We start from the raw sequence: 7,615 nt of genomic DNA, 5'->3' as shown, positions 1-7,615 counted from the left end.
AGTTTCACACTAAAGGGACCAACTAGAAGACAAGATGCCAAGGCAAAGGTCACAGACTAATGGGCAACACCAACGGGCACAGGATCCAGGCGTGCTCCCTCCAAGCGGCAGCGGTGTCCAGAACTTTGGTTTACTACAGTTGTCGGGGCATACACATCCCAGGAGATGCTGGGGGCATACACATCACAGGAGATGCTGGGGGTATACACATCACAGGAGACACTGGGGGCATACACATCACAGGAGATGCTGGGGGTATACACATCACAGGAGACACTGGGGGCATATACATCACAGGAGAAACTGGGGCATATACATCACAGGAGGCTCTGGGGGCATACATATCACAGGAGGGGCAGGGGCATATACATCACAAAGATGCTGGGGCACAGACATCACTGGGAGGCATATATATGGCTGAGGGGCACAGACAGCACTTGAGGGGGCACCAACAGCACTGTTGAGGCACAAACATCACTGGGGAGCAGGCATCTTTAAGGGGGCATGGACAGCACTTGGGAGTACAGGCATTAATGGAGGCATGAACATCACTAGGGAGGAACTGGTGGGCACGGACAGCACTTCCATAGCATAGACATCACTAAGGAACAGACAGCACAGGGGAACATGGACATCACTGGGAGGCACAGCACTGGGGGTTGTACACAGCACTGGGGGTAGCAAACATCACTGGGGGAAAGGTCACACAGCACTGGGGGAGGGGACACACAGCACTGGGGGAGGGGTTACACAGCACTGGGGGAGGGAGCACACAGCATTGGAGGGCGGGCACACAGGGCTAGAAGTAGTGAAGCTGCTGCTCGTCTTCTGTGGGATGGGAGCGCAGAGCGCTCACCCCGCCCACAAAGTAAGTCTTGAGCACACTGGCCAGTCTGAGGACCCAATGGTATGCTCCCGTAGCATTCAGTAGTGAACGCTTCGGCTGGGGTCACACATCGCAACACCCGGCAGGGCTGCACATTCCCCTAACAGGAGCGTCTCAGCGCATGCAAATACATGCAGCTGACCTGTCAGGAGAGTTTGTAGCCCTGCTGGGTGATGCAATGCCAGACTCGCATAAGTCACTGGACTGTGACTACGGAATGCGTGTCCTTGCAGCGTACATGGGGATTTAAAGCGCCGACGACTGGCAAGACGCAATGGACGTCCCGAGCACTGCTGCCCCAGGAATCTGCCCGGGGGCCGCAAAAAACCTCCTCATGGGCCGCATACGGCTCGCCGGCCGGAGGTTCCCCACCCCTCATTTAAGTAGAAGCATGCAATAGTGATTTCCTCATCTCAATCAATTTATTGAAACAATAGCCAACACCAGTGGTGGGTATACCCCCCCGAAATGCCAATGTCTCAATAACTTGTCTTGTGGCCTTGAGCATGAATTATAGCTTGACAACAATATTTCATTCTGTTCACAAATGGAGTCACTGTCTGCGGAGGTATGGCATCCCACTCTCCTTGAAGGGTGGCCCTCAGGTCATTGAAGTACTGTGGTACAGAATTACGAGCCCCTACATGGTGTCTCAGCTGATCCCATAGGTTTTCTATGGGATTCAGGTCTGGAGAAAGTCCAGGCCGCTCCATTTGTGGTATCCCAGTTGCCAGCAGTTGTTACCTAATAATGCGACCTCGATCAGCTGGAGCATTGTTGTCTATGAAGATGAAATTATTCCTTTGTTGTTCATGCAGAGGCACAATGACTGAATTAATGATGTTATTCAAGTAGTAGTGGCTTGACACTGTACTATTCACAATGTGTAGGGCACTTCTGTATTGACTAGACACATCTGCCCACACTGTAAGCACCACCACCAAAGGCTCGTCTGATGACAACATCATTGGGGGCCATCATTTCTGCTCACCGTAAATTGACTTTCATCAGTGAACAGCACTGAGGCCCATTGGTGCCTCGTTCCAGCAAGACAATGATACCTGTGTGTTATGATCTGGAACCATGGAAGATCACAATAGATCATTGGCAAAAAAGGTGACAAGAGCATTGGCAACTAATCTGGCCGCCATCCCCTTACTAACCATCAACAGTAGCAGTATCTGAGAGGTGAACTAACATCCTATGCACCGCAAACCCAGCCGGAGAACTAGCTATCCTAAAGGAAGGAAGGATGAATAGCTCTCTGCCTCAGAAATAGACCGCAAAGGTATAGCAATCCCTCCACATCCAAAGACTACGGTGAGGCCCCATTGACTAAATAGGAAAGGATAGGAAAGGGGCTGATGGTGGCCAGATAAAACCCTACAAAAATCCAAATACCTGATAGTACAAAAAGTCCTCAGAACGCACGATCTGAACTCCGTCCTATATCAGGCGCTCTTGTCAAACCAATGAGCAGAAAACAGGAACAATTACAAATTCAAGAAGCAACAAACACATGGACTTATAGGAGCAAAACTCCAAACATAGCTGCAGGGAGCTTCCCAGCTAAGCAACAGAAAGGGAAGATTCCTGCAAGCTAATGAACTGACAATAACCACAGTAAAAGACAAACCCAGATAAGAACAAAAAGAACAAAACAACATAAGAAAGAACCAAGCACTTATCTGGGGTAGATGTGGTCTGGAGCAAGATGAGAAGGCTGGTAAACTGAAGAACAAATGAAAACCGGCTCAGACTGCTAGCAGACCAAGGTTTAAATAGGAAGAGAGTTAGCAATGGAAACGCCCATTGCTCCAGCACACCTGGTCTCTGAAAGCATAACTGACATTCACAACACCTGTGCCTGGGGGTTGGGTCAGGTATCTTTCCAGGTCATCTAGTTTGCAGACCACGGTGATGTAAACAGTTTTAAATGGTCTGTTACACTTGACATGTGACACTTGGGTGTCTCTTACCTTCCTTAAATGTGCCTTTAGTTGTGTGGCGTACGTCATCCAGCTCTGGAGGGCATTTTACACAATGAAGCAGTCATCGGGATGTGATGTAGACAAATGACTTTCACCGCTATTGCTTTCTGTGACTGTGACTATTCCAGTCTCTCTGTATCTCTGTTGCAACCTGCTGATGACACTCTGTGACACTCTAAGCTCAGTGGCCACTTCTGTCTGAGAAGATCCTGCTTGAAGCCTCTCAATGGAGAGGTACTGCTGATCAATTGTTAGGTGTCGTCTTGGTCTCATGATGTCAAAATGTGAAGAGCATGAGGAAGGAGGACGGTTTAAATACCACTTCTAATAAAACCCTGAAATTTATTTCGTGAATCATGGATCAAACTCATGTTGTGAAATTTACCATTAAACTCCTTGTTGGAGAACAGCAAATTTTGCAAAAACTACTGAGACATTGAACAGTTGGACATGGGCATTCAAAAGTTTAAAGAAGGTCAAAGCCAAATATCCCTAGCTTTTTGTGATTAGTGTATAATGTTTTAATGGCTCTTAATTGCATTTTTTGGTAGCACTGTGGTGACCAAACAACAATTTTGGCATTTGATATTTTCATTTTTTCATTATATTATGGGGTAAATATAATATTATATTTTAATAGATCAGACCCTTACAGACATGTTATGTAATGAAGGGGAAACAAGGGTCATCAAATAGACCACAGGCAAAATTGCTACACCTAAATTCACTGTCAGAAATTCACCGTGGCTGCATACAACTACACCCGTAATAGTATAGTGTGTAGCTGTCATGTGACCAAAGTTTGCTCAGTGATGCTGCTTCATCCTTCCTCAATAGAAGTCAATGAGGTCACACTGCGTCAGCTACACGTAAACAGATCACAAACAGGAGCTTCTCTTGTGCAGAATATGCTACAGCCCCACAGCACAAGTAACTGTATGAGAGGGCAGTTCAGACTATTTTAGTTCACTGAGACTAGCCTAGACTAGGGATCTCAAACAAATATGTGGTCAAGAACCACTTAGCAATATCACATTAGGGTGCAGACTGCATTTTAAAGTTTAGAATGTTGCTACAAAGCATAACAAAGTCATACGGATGGCCAAAGTCTCCTTTGTGTATCTGCTACATCACTGTTTCAAACAAGCAAATGGTGTCACATTGCGATGTGTAGTGCACATTGACTCTGCAGCCCCCTATATACAGAATGCTGGCCCCTCAGATCCTCTATGTGTGATGCCCTGGCGCCGCCTGGTGGTCACACACAGAATAGGCCCCCACATAACACCATCCCTCACAGGGTTACACCGAGCCGACAAAACCCTAGTCACTCCCCCCAGTGTAGGAAAGGCACACCAGTGAGCGGGACCAGGCGGAAGGAAAACGCCCACCTAGGGGTCTAGAGAACCAGGGGTGGGAAAAGGAGAGTTTTTAGTTTGTAGTTGAGAGTGGAGTGCTGAGCAGGAGAGGAGAGGAGAAAGTGGAAGTTGGAGTGGAAGTCAGAGAGAAAAGGCGTCGGGGTTGGAGCCCCGGCGTACTGGCTAGGTGGCAAACGGTGGTCCATGTCTGTCAGGAGACGGGAAGATGGCTGCCGGAGATCCGAGGTGGACCGGGACAGGGTAGGAGCCCGCCGTAACCGACACCGGAGAACCAACCCGGAAACCGGACACAGAGGGAGTACCTGGACCCTGAAGCAGAGACCGGAACCACCGTCTTTGTTAATTCACCAGTTGAGGACAGGATTATAGGTCCTGTCCCACCCAAAGTCCCGCAAGAGCAGCCCAGCAGCCCACCGCGGGGGATAGGGCATCCGCCAAGGGCCCATTTAGATCCCATGGATCAGCGTCTGCGGGCAAGGCTCCCACCCGTAGTTCTGGTAGCAGACTCCCGTTTTCTATACCGAGACGTCCAAGGAGAACTAAAAATAGTTCAGAGGAAAGTGACACAGACCATCACCCCAGGTGAGGGACCAGAATACACCCGGCCGCGACGGCCGGCCACTGGTACTTTGGTTTACTGTTGGACTTGTGTGATTCATTTGACTGTGAGTACACCAGCATCCCCCGGTCTGACCGGGCGCGCCGGCCACTGCAACCACCACCCTCAGCAGAGACAATGGGCCCCGGGGCATCCATCCCTACCCATGGAGGGGTTAATATCCAGCTGCTATCTCATTGCTCCCGGGTGCTCCCCAACAGCAGCGGTGGTGCTACATCTCACCACACACCGTGGGTGGCGTCACCAAGTGTTCACGGCAATCCCCGTACATAAACATCCCCTTTTATTTGAAGTGTCCGCGCGACCCCCGGGTCCGGAGGATCCCTCGAGCCACACTGCAGATCCGGATCCAAGCAGCCTGGCTGCTGGCGTGGGGGCGGCACATATATACAGTATAATGGCCCCACCACTACTCTGTACACAGAATGATTTCCCCATAGCCCCCTATATACAGTGGTATGGCCACGTAGCCTTTCTATATGCAGTATCATGGCCCTACTTCTCCTCCAAACACTGTATGATGACCACACAGCTCCCCTACATACAGTATGATGGATCCACAGCTCCTTGATGGCCCCACATACCTATGCATACAACATGATAGCTACTACAGCACTCTTACCTACAGATTGTCACCACAGCAGTCTTTATTACAGTCTGATGGCCCCACAGCAATTTACATAAAGAATGATGGCCCCTCAGCCTCCTTTCATACGGTATGATGGCTACCACAGCCCCCTTACATATAAACTGATGTTCCCACAGTTCCCTCAATATAGACGGATGATTCCATGGCCTCATAATACAGTATGATTGCCCCAGAGCCTCTATTTACACAGTATAATGGCTCCACAGCCTTCCTACATAAAGTATAATGGCTCCAAAGTCCCCCTATATATAGTATTATAGTGTCTACCTCCTGCTGTGTGGCTCATCTCCCATCCAGCCCTGTTGTTTGGAGAGTCTCTCCAGCAACTACAGGTAGTGCCAGGGGCATTGTGTAATGTCATTCAGCAGCCATGATTGCTCACAGAGTGCTGTGCAGCCATGTTTGCTATTCTGTGTTGTAGCCCAGACAGCACCCGACACATTTAAAGATTCAGTGTTGGACTCTTTTTAAGATACAATGCCGTTCCAGCCAATAGCTGCCCCTCTACCACCTGGCTCAGCCCACCCTTAGCTGCAGGCTGCAATAAATTGCTTCTGGGCCACTCGATTGAGACAACCGGCCTGGACTGAATACAAACTAAGGCTATGTGCGCACTAGAAATGTGAAGTTTCTCAAGAAAATTTCTTGAGAAACTTCTGGGAGTGAAAGATTTCCGGACCTCCGGAAAAAATCCGCACCAAATCCGCATGCGGATTTGCCGCGGAATAGCCGCGAATTTGCCGCGATTTTCCCGCGGGTGGTTCCCTGCGGATTTTGCAGGCTGTACTGCCGAAATGCGCAGGGTACCTGCGAAAAAGAATTGACATGCTCATTTTCTCAAGAAATTTTCTCGAGAAATTCTTCTCAAGGAAATTTCTTGAGAAAAATACGCACAGTGCGCACAGCTATTTTTTTTTCTCATAGAATTTGCTGGGAAATGTCTGCACAAAGATTGCAGACATTTCTCAAGAAATTTCCGCGGCAAATCCGCGGGTAAATCCGTGGGTAAAACGCACTAGTGCGCACAGAGCCTTAGTTGTGTAAAGAATAACGTCACTATGTTATTGATATACAATAGCTTCAGATCAAGGTTTCTGAAAAGTTGCTGCACTTTTTATAATGATACATGATACAGTAGAAAACTTCTTAAAATATAATTTTGTTTTGTTTAGATTTGATTAGTTTAGTCTTTAGCGTGGTTGGAAATGAAGAAAACAAGATTAAACAATGAAATGTCTCTGTATTTTTCTACTTTTCATAAAAAAATATGAAGAAAATAAAACAATAAAAGTGAAATGAAGTCATGAGAGTAGTAATTTTCCAAGTGACTGGCACAAGTTCCTATTATATCCAGTCCCACCCATATGAACAGTTCTCCAGATGGAGATAATTCCCAAACTCTCAGCCTAGACTGCCAACTGTATTATAACATGTAATCACTGCATAATCTATAAGTCAGATTGTCTGTGAATAGTTCCATCTATCACAGATACAGTGCCTTGCAAAAGTATTCACATCCCCTAAAAAGCTAACAGATTTGTCACTTACATACGCTCCTCAACATTGAAATTGTTACACAAAGAAGGAAAACTCATGGAATTTTGGAAATCACAGGATACATATGTGTCGCCCTGGGCAAGCCAGGGGACACAGATAACAACACACACGCACCCCACATTCCCTGCAGGTACACCAGCTAACCCAAAAATCCTTGTTGCCTTCCTCCAGGAGTCTGATGATGCACACCAGGGGGTGGGCCAGGCGGTTGGCTCCGCCCACCGAGGAGCGCACAACTCTGGAGGCAGGAAGTAACCAGGCAGTCCAGTGAGGGACATAAAAGAGTGAACAGCAGATGAGTCCAGGAGGAGGAAGTGGAAGGAGTAACAACAGAGATAGCTCAGGGAGGAGCAGGAGTGGGGAGCTAAGAGAGAGACTAGCCCAGGCAGGGCTTGTGTGAGAAGGAAACAACAGAGTGTAACTCAGGAGGGAGCTAGAGTGAAACGGCAGGAAAAGTGACAGAAGGCCTGGAGTTGGTCTGTGGCTGTGTGCCCAGACGGAGTCAGCAAGGTCAGCAGACAGTGGTGAAGATCT

The sequence above is a fragment of the Anomaloglossus baeobatrachus genome, chromosome 2, assembly GCF_048569485.1.
Source record: "Anomaloglossus baeobatrachus isolate aAnoBae1 chromosome 2, aAnoBae1.hap1, whole genome shotgun sequence".
Lineage (NCBI taxonomy): Eukaryota > Metazoa > Chordata > Amphibia > Anura > Aromobatidae > Anomaloglossus > Anomaloglossus baeobatrachus.
This window is presented reverse-complemented; position numbering follows the sequence as displayed.